Below are 19,138 nucleotides of genomic sequence, written 5' to 3'. Positions count from 1 at the left end.
GTGCTAAAATGGAAACAAGGGCTTGGGAACCAGTGCGGAAACTGGGCTTAGGGGGCCAGTGTGAGAACTGGGCTTAGGGGGCCAGTGAGAACTGGGCTTTTATGGACCAGTGTAGGAATTGGGCTTTTATGGGCAATGCAAAGAATTGATATGAGAAAATTTGATTTAGAGAAAAAAATGTTTGAAAAATAAAAAAGTTTTTTTTTTTGTTTTTTTTTTTTTTTACTTTCCGACACGGGAAAATCCAGATCGGATCGGGCCCGAAGAGAAGTAACATAGAAGGAAGTTGGACTTACCAGACACATTGACCCAATGGATCAGATGACCTGAGCCGTGTGAACTTGTCACAAGAAGATGACAAAGAAAACACATTTTTTTTTTTTGCATTTTTCAAAGTTTATGGAACAAGCTAAAAGAAATTCATTTTTTTAATTTTTTGTTATGAGAGGATCTCACAAGATTGAACTAAAGAAAATTTTGCAACACCACTAGACTCAATGGGCCCAACACTATTCTTGTTACAACCATGACAAAATCTTCAGACAAGGGTCTGAATTCCTTTACTTTATTTTTTTTTTTTGCACAAATACTCGCTCACACAAATGAAAAAGGAAATTATGAATTGAAAACACAAAATCTACATAAACATGCATTTTTTTATTTTTTTTCAGAAATTCAGATGCACTGATTCAAGAGAAACCACATATGATAACGGGACCTAATGGGCCCAAAAACTGTTCATCTTTCATTCTCAGATTGTTTTTTTTTTTTTTTTTAAACTCAGAAAGATCAGACTGACACCAGACGGTTGCAGTGACCGGAACTGTAGCTACAGTGGATTTGCTTGGCTATAAGTCGAGAGCTCCTCCGCGTTGGGCGACATTTCAGTCTGATCACTCTCTCTCTTGCTCTCCCTTTCTCTCTTGCTCTCTCTTCTCTCTCTTCCTTGAGCGTCTGGATTCCGGGAGGAAACTCTGCCCCCGCGTGCTTTCGAAGGCTTCCCAGTGCTGCGACGAGCTTCTGCAAGCCCTTCTGCTTCCGGGTAAGTCTTCTGAACTCATAATCTCTCTTCTTTTCCTTCTTTCCTCTCACACTTTCTTTGTTTTTCTTTCTTTTCCCCTTTTCGCTTTCTCTGCCTTTCTTTCCTTTACGCTTTCTGTTCTTGTTGTTCTTTCTTGTCCCCTTTTCGATTTCCCTGCTTTCCTTTCCCTCTTCCCTTTCTGTTTTTCTTTTATTTCCGCTTTCTGCTCTTCTTTTCTTTTATGTTTTCGCTTTCTGTTTTTTTTTCTTTTAAGCTTTCCGTTATGTTGTTCTTTCCTGCTTTCCTTTCCTACTTTCTGCTTTGCCTGCTTTTATTTCCAACTTGCCCTTCTCTGCTTTTCATTCTGAGCCTTCTTTCTTCCTCTTTTTTTTTTTAATTTTAAAAACTTAAAACACTTAAAAACACAATTGTCTTAAACTTAAGGGGTATATAGGCTGGAAACCAGACGTTAATCTCCCTTCGATTGAAGGTATGGCAGAGACAATCGGGTAGAACAACGCCACGTACCCTATAAAAACAGAAAACTTAAAAAGAGAACGAACCGGACACGGACAATATGGACAAAGACAAAAGGACATAGATCCGTTTAGGAACCTTTGCGAGGACCATGAAACAGATCTGAGACCAGACACTGAAATAATAAAGACTGACCGGACAAAATAAACTTAAAAGGAAACAAAAACACATAAAGAAAACACCGAACAAAGAAACTAAAATTTTTGTTATGCTTTGTTATGTTTTTGTTCTTTTTTACTTTATTATATTTTTTTTATGTTTTAGAAAACTTAGAGAGGAAAGATGAGCGAGATGGAGATAGAGAGGTACACCAGTCCGCGGTGGCGTCCTACTGACGATCAGATCAAGATGATGACCAACATCTATAATTACGGGGTCACACATCCCAGCAGAGCCCAAGTCGTCGAGATTACGTCTCGACTAAGGGCTTTCGGAGATGCCAGCGAATAAAACGTGCACTGCTGGTTCAACAACCATGGCAATCGGGTCAGGCGCTGGCAAGCGGAGATAGACCCCACTAGCACTCACTTTTCACAACTGCCGCTATACATGTATGGTAAGATTCCTGATCATGTCCATTTTTATTTTTTATTTTTTTGAAATTTTCTCTCTTTCCTAAACACTGACACAAATTTTGTTTTTGTTTTTTTTTTTTTTTTTTTTGGAAAGAATACGACTGGGTGATCATGAGGGCGCCGAGGCTGCTGGACTTGTTCCCCGTTCCGATCATCATTGACGACGATAGGGACGAACGACAAATCCCTCCACCCATGCTTCTCACATTCCGAACCAGAGCTCCGTCGACGGAGCTCTCCCTTAGACCACCACAACCAGCACGGGAATTTTTTCGATGAACCTTTTTTTTTATTTTCATTATTATTTTTTTTGTCTGTAATATTAACGATCAACATTGATCGAACCCTGAACATCTTTATTATGCTTTGCTTATTTGCTTTATTTGCCTTTTTTTGTTTGAATTTGTTTTTCTATTTTCTTTCTTTGTTTTTTATGGCCAGTGGTCGAACCTGGATGACTTCCGTAATATGTACTTTTAATGTTTCCTTTATTATTATGTTTTTTTTGTTATATTTTTGTTGTTTGAGATCTAACAAGTTTTGTACAGACTTTCATCTTACAAAACTCGAGAATACCGACAGAAGACAAGAACTCCATAGATCTGCAAACATTATTTTTTTTGTAATTTTCTTTTTTATTATTATTAATTTTTTTTGTAATTTTGTTTTTATGTTTCGGCCACTTGAAGGCCTTTATTTGTAGTAATGTAAATTAAATGTATATTTTTTTGTTTTACGTACATGTTCAAAAATATATACAAATTAATTTACACATATTATGCAATCTGGGTTCATGGAACTCTTCTCAAAATTTTCCTCTTCTTTTACTTGGTCCGAAAGAAAAACAATTAATTTGTCATTGAATTTGAAAAAAAACATCTGAATAATCATGTATAAAATTGTTCAAGATTTTAAAAATGCTTCAACATTTTTTTGGTAAACAAACATGAACACGAATTTGCCCCTAATCTGGAAAAGCTTATGCGCCCAGGGACTAAAAATTGACCAATATGAACTCACGTTAAGACAGACGCGGAAATATGCCCCTACACAAAACACATGTTTATCATGACTTGAATGGAGGTGGAAATGGAAGATTGGGTTGACTCTTAATGATCTTGAAAACGAATGACACTTGCAAACGGGAGACGCATTCGGGCTTAAACACAGAGAGGCTGATAACCAATAATAAGACATATTAATGAATGAAGATTTAAGGTTGGACATGACTCGGTTAGAACACGAGGTTGATGACAAACACAAGGTTCATACCTAGACACGAGTGATGGGCCAGGCTCGACACGACTTGGGTTAAGAAAAACAAGGTTTAAACTCATAATGGATCATGATTTGAGCTTCACACCGGTTAGACAAGGTTGAACTGGTGAACCTAAGAAATGCTCCTTGTATGACAATTTTACTTTTACGAACTAAAATAGGCGATGGGGATCGTGGACAAATGATGATCTTGAACATTTTCATATCATGAAAGTCTGATAAATATTTCAAACCAATGATAAACAAATTTGGTTATTTTTATCGAGTTAAGTCATTGGACCAAACAATTCTATTTTGCTTCAAAAACATTATTTTTATTTCACAATTTTATTTTTATTTTCTTGAGAATTATTCCATGAACTCGATAACAAGATAAATGCAAAACAAAATACATATGAATCAGAACATGTACATTTTTATTGCTCTAAAATGTTTTACGTTTTTTTTTGGTACATTTATTTGCTGTATACAAAGAAAAGATGAAAAAGGAATGACAAAACGATCTCCCTTTCGTGTCTTAATCGAAGGATGGTACTTAAGGTTCTAAGATCACATACATGCACTCACCAGGATGGTTTCCTAATTCTTAAATCAAGGCCACCAGAGCTATGGCTCTTTTCACTGTTTCTCCACAACAGTCAGAGTAATCAACTAGATGTGGAGACACAAATGAAGAGAACAGACTCTAGCTGGAGTTCTCACGATAGCCAGACAGGAAGTACATCCCAGAGTGACACCGCTACACAACTCCTCTATTTCTAAGTTGCGCTCAGACCCGGGTGTAGGGCCCCACTCATGATATGCATAATGTGTAGAGGGAGATTATAATGTAAAATAACAATTGCAACAATAAACACAAATAAGTAGGAACAATTATTTCAAACATAAATAAAAAGTAAAAGAAACTCACATGCAATTATTTCAAATATTAAACCTAGATAAAGACAAAGGGAATAAAACACAAAGAAAAACCACATCGAATTCGCTTATCTAATTAAATGGCCTGACTCTCTTTCATGTCCCCAGTGGAGTCGCCATCTGTCGCAACCGGAATCGCGACGGGACGACGATCCGTAAAATAAAAACGAACGCAGGTTTGAAAAAGAGATTTTGGAGTCGCCACCATAGTTTATTCTGGAAAACTACGGAAAAACCATAAAATGATAAGGCAATGGTCTACAAACATGAGATTCGAAGTTCGGGAGTCGGTTACGTGTAGGGAAGGTATTAGCACCCTACAACGCCTGCCTGAAGGCAGTACCTTTAATTAAACGTGCAAAGTCGATGTGGTTTTTAAAATGATTATTATTCCCCGAAAATAAAATTACAAGACGATGCAAAGAAAAATATATTTTTTATTTTTTAGGAAGCCCGACAAGGATTGACCTTGCTCCTACGTATTCTCATGTGAGAAATCAGGGGTACGTAGTTCTTTTTGAAATTGTTTGAGAAATTTGCTTGAAGAAATTGATTTTGGATTTTTGGGAAAATGAACCTGACAAGGACTGGCCTTGCTCCTACGTATCTCCACTTTTGATGGAGAATCAAGGATCACGTAGTTCTGTCAGACAGATTGTTTGTTGTGTGAATGTTTTTAGTTTTTGAAAATTTTATATTTTTTTTGGTGTTTTTATAAAAGACAATGTTTTCAGCACAAGCACGATGCGTGCGATCACACATGTAATATTTTTTATAAAAAGGAAAGATATCTAGCACAAGGACGATGCGAGCGATCACACATGTGCTTGACCTTTAAAACATATTTTTTTAATTTTTAATTTATCTTTTAATTTTGCGTAATGAGCCCTAGGCTGATGCGTATGATCGCACGAGTACTCACACGGCTTTTTTCTTATTGTTTGCGTAATGAGCACTAGGCTGATGCGTACGATCGCACGAGCACTCACACGGCTTTGTTTTGTTTATTTTATATTTTTTTGTACTTTTTTATGTAAAACAAATCCAATAAATACCAATAAAAAAAAGGGATAGAGGCTATCATACAAATGGATTACATAAAAATAAAGAAGTAAAAACTTAAAATAAAGCGAGAGAAAACAAACCGACCAGGGGTGCCGAGATAAAAAAAAAATCTGGAGTGCAGAGAGTAAATTTGAAGCTCCTTTGTCTGTCAGGGGTGTAGAGATGAAAACCAGTGTTGCGTGTGGAGTAAAATTGGAGCCCCCTTAGTTTGGGCCAAAATCCCTCCTTCCAACTTTTGTATCTGTCAGGGGTGAAAGGATGAAACTGGTGGTGTATTCTGAAATGTGTGTATTTGGGCCCAATTCCTTCTTTGTTTATTTAGATTGCACAGATGGGCTTAAGCCCGCACGAAAGTGTGAATGGAAACATATGTTTCTGGGAAAAGGATTTAGTCAAATGGGTCCAAAGCCCCTTCCCTTTTTTTTTACTTCAAAAACACTCCCAGGATTTTTTATCCTCTTCATCAAACACCAAAGCCTAGGTATTCCTCTCAGACCAGTCGACGGGAGCATCTCCACCCAATCACGCGACGCCACTGCCTCCGCCAAAACCGACTTCCGCCAGCTGCAGTCCGAGCCACCGCCGGTACGCTGACCACCGCCGCTCACCGCTGGAGTCTGAGCTCCCTTTTTTTTCTTCCCCTCGCGTGCGTGAGGCCGTCTCTGCCAAGCCGGCTGCCGCGAAGAGTCCTCCGCCTGATCTCTAATGTCGCCGGCAGTTCTCAGGCGTTTCCAAGGCCGCCACTGGCCGTAGCGTCAGATCTTGCCCCCTCCCTGCTATTGATGGTGATTTGGGAATGGGTTGGGTTATTTGGTTGTGTTGTGGTTAGTTTATGGGTGATGGTGTGAGAGGTTTTGGAGATGATTGATGAATAGGGGTTTCCGGAGTTAACAGAAAATGGAGAGGGATTGGGTGGAGGCTATTCGGTGAGTGAGTGCGTTTCCCTCTTGGCTTGGGTAATTGAAAAATGGTAAGAACGGGTGATATGGTGACGGGAAATGTAGTGGAGGTAGTGAGTGAGTTGTGAAGAAGAAAAGGTTGGGATGGTTACGGGTGAGAGGAGCAGAGGGGTTGGAGAATGGTCGTGGTCATATTTGGGTTCTCTGTTTGTTGGGGTGAATTGGTTTTGGAGGGTATGGTTTTAAGTGAGTGGGTTTTTTTCTTGTGAGAGTTGAAGATGATTGAAAATTTGAATTTGAAGTTGGATGATGAAAATGGAGGAAGGTGAGGTGGTTGGGTCACGGTGGGTGTTAGGGATCCATCTCAGAAGTGATGAAAACTGGCCCTTAGTCCGGTTTGGTGGCGTTCCCAGGTGTGGTGAGTGATCAAGGGTCTCAGAGATGGGAATAATGATGCTGGAAGTGGTTGTGTTGTTGGAGATGAAAATGGAGAAGATGAAGGGGCTCCCCGTGAGTTGTTGGCTGTGAGATAAGGTGTTAGAGATGAAAACGAAGATATTGGCTATATGTCTTCGGGTGTTGGGGATGAAAACGAAGAAGGTATTGTAATGGAAGTGTGTCGGGATGGTTACGGGTGAGGGGCTGAGGGATGGAAGATGGTGGACCTCCCCCCCTTTGGTTATGGCTTCCTTCTTCTTTAAATGGACAGAGATGAAGACCGTCGGCAAACTCTCATTGGAGGGTTGGTAAAGGTAGAAAATTGTGAACTGTCCTCCATGTGATACCTCAATTGGTATATATAAAATTAGATCTTATGATATGGTATCTGTCAGCTTCCTGATTGCTTCCTGTTGATCTGATTCATGCTTTTTGTGAAATTATGGGTTGATGGGAGAAATTATTTGCAACAAACGAAGGATTAAGTTAATTGGTGGAAGAGGAGAAATGAAAGTATGATTGCAAAACTTAGTGGGCGGCTAGGAAAAGAAAGTGATTGACTGAGGAGAACAATGAATGGCACGTTGGAGAATAATTGGAAAGGAGCAATGTCTAAAGGTGCAATAGGAAGATTATCAACAGAAGACACATTGGAATCTCAAATCAAATGAAATTACTACCAAATTAAATCACATTAATCAAAATCAAATAATTCCATAAATAAAACAAATTAAGATAAATAAAACTAAAATAGAAATAAAAATGAAACACAAGAAATCATAAAATAAAGTAAGTTTTAAAACAAACAAAATTAACTAAAACTAAAAACAAGTAACAGAAACAAGATCACATGAAATCACATACAATAAAATCACATGAAATAAATCCAAATAAGGAAGTCAATCAAATAAAGTAAATTTGAAACAAATCAAATAAAATTAAACCGCATTAAACCAAATCAAATAAAATTACATGCTATCCATTAAAATAAACAAAATAAATATCAAATCAAATCATTCCATAAATAAATAAAAAACGTAAAAAAATAAAATCTAAGATCACATAAAAATACAAATAAAATTAAATAAAATTAGACCCACATAAAACCAAATAAAGTAAAATCATATAAGATCTAACAAAATAAAATTAAATCATATAAAATAAAATCAACTCAAACATAATAATCGATAAAACCAAGTGAAATTAAATAAAATGAAGTAAACATCATAAAAAAGGAAAGAAGTATATATTTTTTTTATTTTTCTTAATTAAAAATTACCCGGACAAAATTGGGTGTTGACAGCTGTGAAAATGGGTCATAACCCGCGGGCCATGGCCCAGCAAGCCGGGTTGGGTTTGAAAAAAATTGTATTTTTTTATGCAGGTCAAATTTCAACCCGGCTCATTTTAACTCGGCTCATGCGGGTTGAACCCGTGGTGGGCCGGGTTGGCCCACCAACCCACCTACCTAATTTTATTTTATTAAAATTTAATTTTAATTTTATAAAAAAATATTTATTATTTTGTTTTTGCATGAAAAAATTATTTAAGTTCCTTATTTTCAAAATTAATTAAACACCCATGTTGAGAGTGAAATTTGTTTAGATTTGAATTATAGAAAGTTTGTAATTTTTTTTTATTTAAAAAAAATTGTAATTAAGTGAGTCAGTGAGTCAACCCGTTTACCCACCAACCCGTGGTGGGTCGAGTCGGGTTTGAATTTTTCTGGCTCGCTAATAAATGAGTCGGGTTGGCTCACTAAGTGACCAACCCGTGTAGGCCGAGTCAGGTGACCCGTTTTGACAGGTCTAAGAAACACAAAACGCACAATGCAAAATGAAGGCACAACGCAGGATAAACTAATGTTGGAGAAAATAAAAAGTAAAATAAAAGGTGCAGCATAGGAGAAAGTAGGATCGGAGAAAAAATATTTAGAAACTTAACTACTAATGATTAAAAGACCATCAGAAACTTATTCTAAAAAAAAACCTTAGTTGCGGTTTTCATTATAAACGGCCGAAAATTAAAAAAAAATAAATAAATAAAACATACTTGCGGTTTTGAACTAAACCGCCAAAAATTATTGGAGGTTTTAGAAACCGCCAGAAGAAAACCCCTATTATATTATATTATTTTTGTAGTGCCTTAATTCCATTTCAGAAGCCCTATATTTTGAATTCTTCAATTTGGTTTTTTTAGAAGCTGTAATGGGTTTTGACCCTTTCTTTCTCGTTTTGGTACGTTGTAACCTGTTATTTTTTTTTGATCTTCTATGTGTCATTGCTACGTTCATCTTCTTTCTTGTGGGTTTCCAAAATCCCACTCTGCCATGGAGGTTCGTCGCGAGTTCAAAGAAAGTGATGTTTGGTGATGAGGAAAGTGACACTTAAAGAACCTTAAATATGTGGTGGCCTACGATGACAGAGGCACATTACGTCACGACGACTTACTTCGATCAACGGTTGAGGTGTGCTTTGGCTGCTTCTTCCATGGCGAAGATGGAGATCTTTGTGGCTGATGACTAGGTGTAAGAGACGAGTCACAATGGTGACTGTGTTCTCATTCTTGTGTAGTGATCTCCATCTTCATCGCGGTGGTTTGTTGTTTCTACTCCTTTTGTCACAGTGTCTGAGCTTGTGCAGTGGTGGTTCGATGCCAACGACAAGTCTCCAAATATTTGTCATAATAAGTTGAACTTATTATGACATATTTTTGAAAATGTGTCATAGTAAGTTAGACAAATTTTCGTTTTGTCATAAAAAGAGAAAAATTTCTATGACTCCAAAATACTTGTCTTAGTAAGCCTATTTTACTTGTCATAAAAAGTCTTGTGTATAATAGGATTTATTTATTCAATTATTAACTCTAAACACTATTATTTTCATTTTAATGTCAAATAAATTATATTTGGGGTAACATTGTATGTTTTTCTTTCATTTCAAATAGATTATATTTCGTAAGAATCTAGAAAATGGTCTACAATTAGTAGTGGTGGTTTTTAAGAGATGTGACAACATTATTTTAGTGATAAAAGGTTAAAGCTATAAACATGTATTTTATTAACAAAAATTCATTTTATAAAATCACAATCTCTTTGGACTTTCTCTTTAAACTTCTCCTCTATATTCTCTCTAGGTTTTGACCTTGATCTTCATTCTTTTGAAGATCAAGAACCATAGGATTGCTCCCAGTGAAAAACTCTATACATCCACCCAATCAGATTGAAGAATAGAATAAGTTCACTTTTTATCCTTTTGGGGTGAATTTGATATTTGAGTTTGCATGTGTACTATACCTCAATGTATGTGACTCAAATGTTCTCAAAATGAATCTCAATTTTTGTGTGATCATGTGATATGTTTAGATTTTTAATTAAGGTTTTCTTTGTTTAGTTTTGTCATCTATGACAAATAAATCTATAAGGATTAATTGTGAGAAAAAAGCCATTTCATTCCCAGGTTATTCACCCTTTTTATAGAAGAAAAATAAAACAACATAAACAAGTGTTTAGGTATTTTATTATGAGTCTAACAATTAGGTTTTTGTTTCTTATTCCAAGTGAAAAATACATGTAAGTAACTTCTCCCAGATATGGGCCTCCACATGTTGTATCCTATCATGTAAGTGCACCTACATTAGTTTAATCACCATCTTTTTCAAAGTTTATTGGACCAATTTGGTTCTTGCTTTTTTCATGAGTCCTCCTAAGTCTTATATTGGGTATTGAGCTTCCATTTGATATTGAACTTCATGATTATTAAGTGTTTATGCCTTTAATGATATCCACATCAATCTCATTCAAGTAAAAGTCTCAAGGGATTATATCATTCAATCCTTAAAGTGTATAGGCTAGAGTTTACTCTCAAATTAACCTTAAAATTTCATGTGATTGGCTATGTAGAAGTTCTCCCCCTACTCCTAACTGCTCTAGGGTTTAATCTATCATGGAAGGATAATGAAGGACTGTCTCAAACAATGATTCAAAATTATTGAAGAAAAAGCAATGGAGGTGTAACCTCCCATGTACATTGGTGAGTAAAAAAATTCCAAGTTTTATCTTAAGTATGTTTCCCACATTTGGAACCAGTGGATCTTAACAAGTGTTATGTGTGTTATTCTCATGTGGGTAATTTGAAAAAGAGAAACGGTGAGTCATCGGTCATCTCTTAACATGTCATCATGTCACCACCAATCAACCAACAACCTTACCATCTATATCAATTCCTCAACCTAAACCTCAACCAGTGAACCCTAAACTGACACCTTTGCAACCATTACTAAAAGCTTCGACCCAAATAATTCTCCTTCAACCTTTTATTGAAGAAACACCAACTCCAATCGAACAATCTTCTAATCCCACTCCACCACCATAAGCAACCCTTAACATATTCAAACTCAACCTAACCTTTACCTCCTTTGAAACCATGATGTTCATATATATTCTTTAAGTTTACGTCAACTACTTATTATCTGATCATCATCAATCCACTACAGTAATGAAGGGCATTACCGAAGGCCCAAATCCTTCGGAAAACGCCAAAAGCCTTCGGTAACGGCCCATTATCGACGGCCTGCCGACGGTCGAAAAGCCCTCGGTAAACCCCCTGTCGGTAACCATTACCGAAGGCTTACGCCCTTCGGTAATTACCGAAGGCCGTAAGCCTTCGGTAATTACCGAAGGCCGTAAGCCTTCGGTAATTACCGAAGGCCGTAAGCCTTCGGTAATTACCGAAGGCCATAAGCCTTCGGTAATTACCGAAGGGCGAAGGCCCTCGTTAAAGCCTTCGGTACGGTGCAGAGAAATATCTGTTTTAATTGTTTTGCTATTCTACCACACATACCTGCATATCATATTCACAACACACAGACCTGTATAACAGTTTCAATTTACAAACAAACAGACCTGCATATATATATTGTCCATCCCAAAATTTGATATTCATTGATGGAAAAGCATAAAGTACTATAACATTGTTATCATAATGTACTAACATCAATTATATTCTAACAATATCATAATAACATTTAAATGTACTATGATCAATAACAAAATGAAACTAAAAATCTACATAGTCTTCAGAAAGATGTTCATCCTCCTGGTCATCTGTAGATGGCTGGACTGGTGTGGGCTGGACTGGTGTGGGCTGGACTGGTGTGGGCTGGACTGGTGTGGGCTGATGAGGGACGGCGGGTGACAGGGAGGGTCGTGGCTGGGTCGGAGGGGTAATGGAAGGAGTGTCTGAAGTTTGAGGCAGCGCTCTCATGACCAGGGTCTTGAAGCTTGAGAACTCATCTCTCAAGTCACTATATTCTTCTCTCAATGCACGATTTTCCTGGTCACGTTGGTCCAATAGCTGTGTCAAGCGCTGGATGGCCTCGTCAGCAGAAGAGGTGGAAGAAGAAGGTTGATGCTTCAGTGTACCTCCTTTCGATGCTGTATAGTTTGCAGCAAGTTGTCCTGCACCGTAGACTCGTCCCTTTTTCTTCCCACCAACGACATCGACCCAGCACTGTGTCCTACGGATGTCGTCATCTGTATTACTCGTATCATCCGGTGTAGGAGCTGACCCATGTTCGGATCTAACCTGTGAAAGTCTCATAGAAAAATCTTCCTGTTCAAACAATAAAAGCAATGTCAGAGAATGATGAAGATAACATAATCATGTGGATTACTAATACTAGGAGTGCTATTTGCTTACATGAGTCTTGCGAGACCTTTCATCAACGAATTCATTAGTGCCCTTCCGAACATGGGTCTGTGCAAAGACCTCGTCAACATGGACCGCTCGTCCAAGAGCTTGTGCCTGTAACATAATTTAGACTTAACATGGAATCCAATTATGTGGAAACCAAAGGAGATAAACCCAGCTTTTTCCAATCCAAATTCGAAATTTAACTGTGACTAAAAACCAAACAGCAACTAAAATGTACACTGCAGCAGCAAATTGAGTAGAAAAATGATGGTTTCAGTGGTAAAAATGAGTGGCAGTGGTTTTAGGGATCAAATGACACCTAAAGGAAGTTTATATCATCATATTGAACATGTAGAAGCAGTGAAACAAGCAAGAAAAAATCTACTGCAGAATTTCAGTTGTGCACTTGGTAAAAGTGACCAAAATTTGGTCATGTAGCAAGTATATTTCGGTTTGGCTCAAAATTGACCATATGAACAATAGAAAACAACTTTCAATTCACCAAAAATGACTCCATAAGCAATGAAACACAACCAAAACAGTCAAGCTCTCAATACGAGGTGTGCACTTGCAAATTTAAGGCAAAAGTGATGGTTCAAAAGGTGATTTGGTACAGTGGCTGGAGAAAGACCAAACGAACAGTGCTAACAACTTTAAACCATCAAATTGAAAATGTTTAAGCACTAAGACAGTCAAGGGACACAATGCAGCAGAAAATCACAAGTTCACTTCCACATTTAGGCAAAATTTGGTGGTTTAATGGGTCATTCTGCATAAACACGTTTGGAAACATTATTTGATGGTTGGGGCAACTTTTATCATCAATTTGAACATGTTTAGACACTAAGACAGCAAAGAATCACACTGCACTAGAAAATCACTATTTCACTTCCAAAATAAGGCAAAATTGATGGTTTAGGAAGTGATTTTGCATATGAGCTCAAATTTGACCAAATGAACAGTGCATACATGTTTCAAATGGTAAAATACAGTTGCACAAATGTGTAAAATGCACTGAAATGGACAGATTCAACAAAACACCCCTGCTGTAGCCAATTATGCAGCACTTTTTACTAAAAAAATTGCACTAGAATTCAAGGAAACACTTCAATCATGTTTATCATCATCAAATAAATTTGTTCAAAGTTGTAGATGCAAAAAAAATCTGAACAAAACAGATTGCACATGTCAAACCAGAGAAGTATTTTTATGCAGATTTTTAAATAAGTTTATGATGAACTCAACCACTCATTTTGCAATTAAGTGATTAATATGAGTTGCTACACTTATTAGATAAAATGGAAAATTTTATATGATATTTTATTCTTTGTCATTTTCTACACTTTCCGTAGAATGTTTTTCATACTATAGTTTCTTCATGATTTTAGCTTCGGTGGGTTAAAACTTAATTAACAATATTTTAATTTTGCTCTAACCAAAACACATTTTGAATCTGAGTGCATTTCAACTTTAATGTCTATTTGTTAAGACTAAAATGTGAGTTGGACATGAATTAAATTTTTAAAAATCCAATCCAAATGCAATGTAATCTAAGTAATTGGATTCAAATTATATATATATATATATATATATATATATATATATATATATATATATATATAAGTTTCATATGAAAACATTTTGTTAGCAAAATGATGAAGATGAAGTTTTGATGATGTCCAAATCAAGTCAAGAGAAATCAAGATTCAAGATGTTATGAAGACTTGTATTGCTATGGAAAGCTTTTGTAATAATTGTAGTTTAGTGTCTAGGACTTAGATTTTTAGTGGTTTTGATTCCATGTAATTTTATATTATATAATTAATGTCCAGAGTCAAAATCGCACTGTTTTAATCGATTAAAACGAGTATTAATCGATTAAAACGAGTAAAAGCTGAAAACTCAACCTTTTCTGTTTTAATAGATTAAAACTTTTTTTAATCTATTAGCTAATCGATTAAAATACATTTTAATCGATTAAAGCTGACCGTTGGATTTTTCAAGCTTTTGAAAACTAGTCGTTGCACTGTAATAATCGATTAAAGCCTATAATAATCGATTATGCCTGAGAATAATCGATTAACAATAGCCGTTGAGGGTTTCACATTCGAAGAACTAGCCGTTGTACTCATTTTAATCGATTAATCTTTGTATTAATCGATTAAATGCGTTAGATGGCCCATTTTCGAAGATTGGAAGGGTATGAGGCTGAGTCTATAAAATGGCTCACTCTCCATCTCAAACAGAACACTTCCCTTGTGCTTTAGTACTCAGAAATCATTGAGACTTGTGTGTTCTTGTTCGGCTTGTGAAACTCGTGTCTGTGGAGCTGGTGAAGTGCTGCTACGGTGACAGAGCAAATAGTCGGTTCATCCTTGGTGTGTCTGAGGAGGTGTTCGGAAGAGGAAGTTCATCCTTCGTGAAGTATTCGGAGGAGGTGTTCATCCTTTGTGAAGACTCAAAGGAGGTGTAGGTTCATCTCTTGTGGTATCAAGAGAGGTGATTTCTAAACTCTTACAAATTGTTTCTGTGTGATTGTAATTTGTAATTGTTTTGTGAGTAATAAAATGTTTATCTTGTTTTGAGATAAGCGACTGGACGTAGGATTGGTAAGATCCGAACCAGGATAAAATCATCTGTGCAAATTTCTCTCAAGCTTACTCTCTTTATTTGTCTTTATTATTTGCTTGGTAAGTTTAATTGAGTAGAAATTAAAAGGCACACGTTCGTATTAAAAACCCTCTTGGTTTGTTATTCCACGCTAATAATTCCGCTGCAGCGATTCTAACAATTGGCATCAGAGCTTGCTTTGATAGTCATTCAAATGGCAGGATCACACCAAACCTTTGCAGAGGGTGCATCAATCCATAGACCCCCACTATTCACAGGTGAGAACTATGCATTCTGGAAGGTAAGAATGCAAATATTTATTGAATCTATTGATTGTGAAATTTGGGATGTTATTGCGTCTGGCTTTTTTGTTCCTACTGACAATACATAGGAACCAAAGCCCCGTGGTCAATGGACCATTGAAGAAAAGAAAAGATTTCAGAATGACGTAAAAGCCCGGAATATCATTACATCAGCATTGACTATTGATGAGTTCTACAGAGTCTTTGTCTGCAAAACTGCTCAAGAAATGTGGGACGTACTCAGAGTGACGCATGAAGGAACAGATGATGTAAAGAGGGCAAGGAAGAACTCCTTAATCCAAGAGTATGAAATGTTCCGGATGAAGTAAGGAGAAACAATTTCAGACGTTCAAAAACGCTTCACCAACATTGTCAATCATCTCATTGGACTGGGTAAGTCATTTGATACCGATGAACTTAACATTAAAATCTTGAAGTCTTTAGATAGGTCGTGGCAACCAAAGGTGACTGCAATCTCGGAGTCACAAAATCTCAACACAATGACTATGGCGGCATTATTTGGAAAGTTGAGAGAGCATGAACTTGACCTCGGAAGACTAGATGAAGAAGCAAAAGCAAAAACTAAGAAAAAGAGTCTAGCCTTGAAATCTGAGGTATAAAAGAGCAAGAGCAAAATGGAAGATGAAGAAAATTTGAGACTCATGATAAAAAGGCTCAACAGGTTCATGAAATCAAAAGACAAAGGAAGATTAAAATTCGAAAAGAAAGAAAATCAAGGATCTTCCTCACACTATAAATGTTATGGCTGTGGAGAAAATGGGCATCTAAAAGCAGACTGCTCAAATCAAAAGAAAGGTGAAGAATTAAAGGAAAAGAAAAACTTCAAGAAAAAGAAAGCCTACATCGCATGAGACGATGACAACGACACAATTTCCGATCTGAGCGAATCTGATGAAGAAGCAAACATCTGTTTAGTGGTGACGACGACGCTAGAAGCCAAGTAAGTACATCTAGCGATTATGATAATTATAGTCAAATTAGTGAAGATGAATTGCATGAAACTTATGCTACTTTAATAGTAGAATCTGAAAAATTAGATAAAGCTCATAAGAAATTGAAAAAGGATTTTAAAAATTTGAAATCAGACTTTGAAAATATTCTTGAAGAAAATAAAAATTTAAAATTAAATTTTGAAAATATTTTTGAAGAAAACAAAGATTTGAAAAATAAAGTTTTATTTTTTGAAAAGGGTAAATTTACTAGTAGTGATGAATGTGCTTCTTGTGAAAATTTTAAGAAACTACTAGAACACACAACCTTAGGAGAATGTAGTAAAAATAATGAAAATAAGGTTGTTAAAAATAAGTATGTTCCTAAAATTAAAAATAAACATAATAATAGAACCCGTAGAACATGGGTAGAAAAAGGAACAACTTATAGGAACACAAACTTTGTATCATGCTTTTATTGTATGAAAAAGGGTCATACTTCAAATAAATGTAAAATTAAGCATTATGGTGTTCCAAGTGGTAGATATGTTTGGGTTATAAAATGATTTCTTTTTTTCTAAATCTAACCCAAAGGACCCATACAAGTAGTTGGGTACCTATTGTTTAATATTTAAAATTTCTTTAAAACAAAATTCAAGAAAATTTTATTCCAAGGCCGATGAAACTATTTTTTTTTGGGTATCTTCTAATATACAAAGCATATATAGTTTTCAATCGGAAAACATTTGAAATAGAAGAATGTGTGCATGTTGTCTTTGATGAAATTGTAGACCTTGAGGCAAAACCTCTTGAGTCAGTTGAATTACACGCAGGCAATGATGAAGATTTGTAGTAGACAACAAATGAAGCGAAGAATGATGACAATCCTCAAGATGAAGATCTAAACAATGTTTTATAAGTTCTTTATCCTAAAAATTATAAGCTTTAAATATCCTATTGTGTATGGTTGAAAGAATCTTTAAATTTGAAATATTTTTAGCTCATATGCATACATGCTTTTATTAAGGGGGAGTATTATCTTAGGGGGAGAACATCAAACACAACTTTTTAATTATGATCAAAAAGGGGGAGAAAATGTTTAAAGCTTATTTGCTTATTTGTGTTTATTCACTAATGCACTTTTTCTTCCATAAGTTGTGTTTTATCCAGATTATTACTAAAAGCTTTAAATCAAAGGAGTTTTTGATCATCATCAAAAAGGGGGAGAATGTTAGCAAAATGATGAAGATGAAGTTTTGATGATGTCCAAATCAAGTCAAGAGAAATCAAGATTCAAGATGTTACGAAGACTTGTATTGCTATGTAAAGCTTTTGTAATAATTGTAGTTTAGTGTCTAGGACTTAGATTTTTAGTGGTTTTGATTCCATGTAATTTTATATTATATAATTAATGTCCAGAGTCAAAATCGCACTGTTTTAATCGATTAAAACAAGTATTAATCGATTAAAACGAGTAAAAGCTGAAAACTCAACCTTTTCTGTTTTAATAGATTAAAACTTTTTTTAATCTATTAGCTAATCGATTAAAATACATTTTAATTGATTAAAGCTGACCGTTGGAGTTTTCAAGCTTTTGAAAACTAGTCGTTGCACTGTAATAATCGATTAAAGCCTATAATAATCGATTAGTTAATCGATTATGCTTGAGAATAATCGATTAACAATAGCCGTTGAGGGTTTTAGATTTGAAGAACTAGTCGTTGTACTCATTTTAATCGATTAATCTTTGTATTAATCGATTAAATGCGTTAGATGGCCCATTTTCGAAGAATGGAAGGGTATGAGGCTGAGTCTATAAAATGGCTCACTCTCCATCTCAAACAGAACTCTTCCCTTGTGCTCTAGTACTCAGAAATCATTGAGACTTGTGTGTTCTTGTTCGGCTTGTGAAACTCGTGTCTGTGGAGCTGGTGAAGTCCTGCTACGGTGACAGAGCAAATAGCAGGTTCATCCTTGGTGTGTCTGAGGAGGTGTTCGGAAGAGGAAGTTCATCCTTCGTGAAGTATTCGGAGGAGGTGTTCATCCTTTGTGAAGACTCAAAGGAGGTGTAGGTTCATCTCTTGTGGTATCAAGAGAGGTGGTTTCTAAACTCTTACAAATTGTTTCTGTGTGATTGTAATTTGTAATTGTTTTGTGAGTAATAAATTGTTTATCTTGTTTTGAGATAAGCGACTGGACGTAGGATTGGTAAGATCCGAACCAGGATAAAATCATCTGTGCAAATTTCTCTCAAGCTTACTCTCTTTATTTGTCTTTATTATTTGCTTGGTAAGTTTAATTGAGTAGAAATTAAAAGGCACACATTCGTATTAAAAACCCTCTTAGTTTGTTATTCCACGCTAATAATTCCGCTGCAGCGATTCTAACACATTTTGCATTAAATAATAACACCTTTTAGTTTTTTTATCATATTTTAGTTATTATAACGTTGAATAAATTTGGTGTCCACTAAACATATTTCTTTTATATTTTTTTAGGGTTAAATATATTTTTGATCCATTAACTTTAAGTGAAAATTAAAATTAGTCTCTCCTCAAAACTTTGATCCACTTTAGTTTTTCAACTTCATAAATGTGTGGATTTAATCATTTTAATCAAATTTTGTCAAGTTTAATTGACTTTTCAAATGTGTTTAGCATATGAATTGTTTACATCCTTTGACACATCTCTAGTTCAATGTTAGCTGGAAACCGCATTTAAAACGTCAATAAACTTAACATAATTTATGATTAAATATATATTTGATCCTTTAACTTTCAATGAAAATTGAAATTAGTTCATTTTCGAAAATTTGACCCAATTTAGTCCCCAAATTTTAAAAATGCGTGAAT

The sequence above is a fragment of the Vigna angularis genome, chromosome 1, assembly GCF_016808095.1.
Source record: "Vigna angularis cultivar LongXiaoDou No.4 chromosome 1, ASM1680809v1, whole genome shotgun sequence".
In the NCBI taxonomy this organism is placed as follows: Eukaryota; Viridiplantae; Streptophyta; class Magnoliopsida; order Fabales; family Fabaceae; genus Vigna; species Vigna angularis.
Note: the sequence above shows the minus strand (reverse complement) of the source record.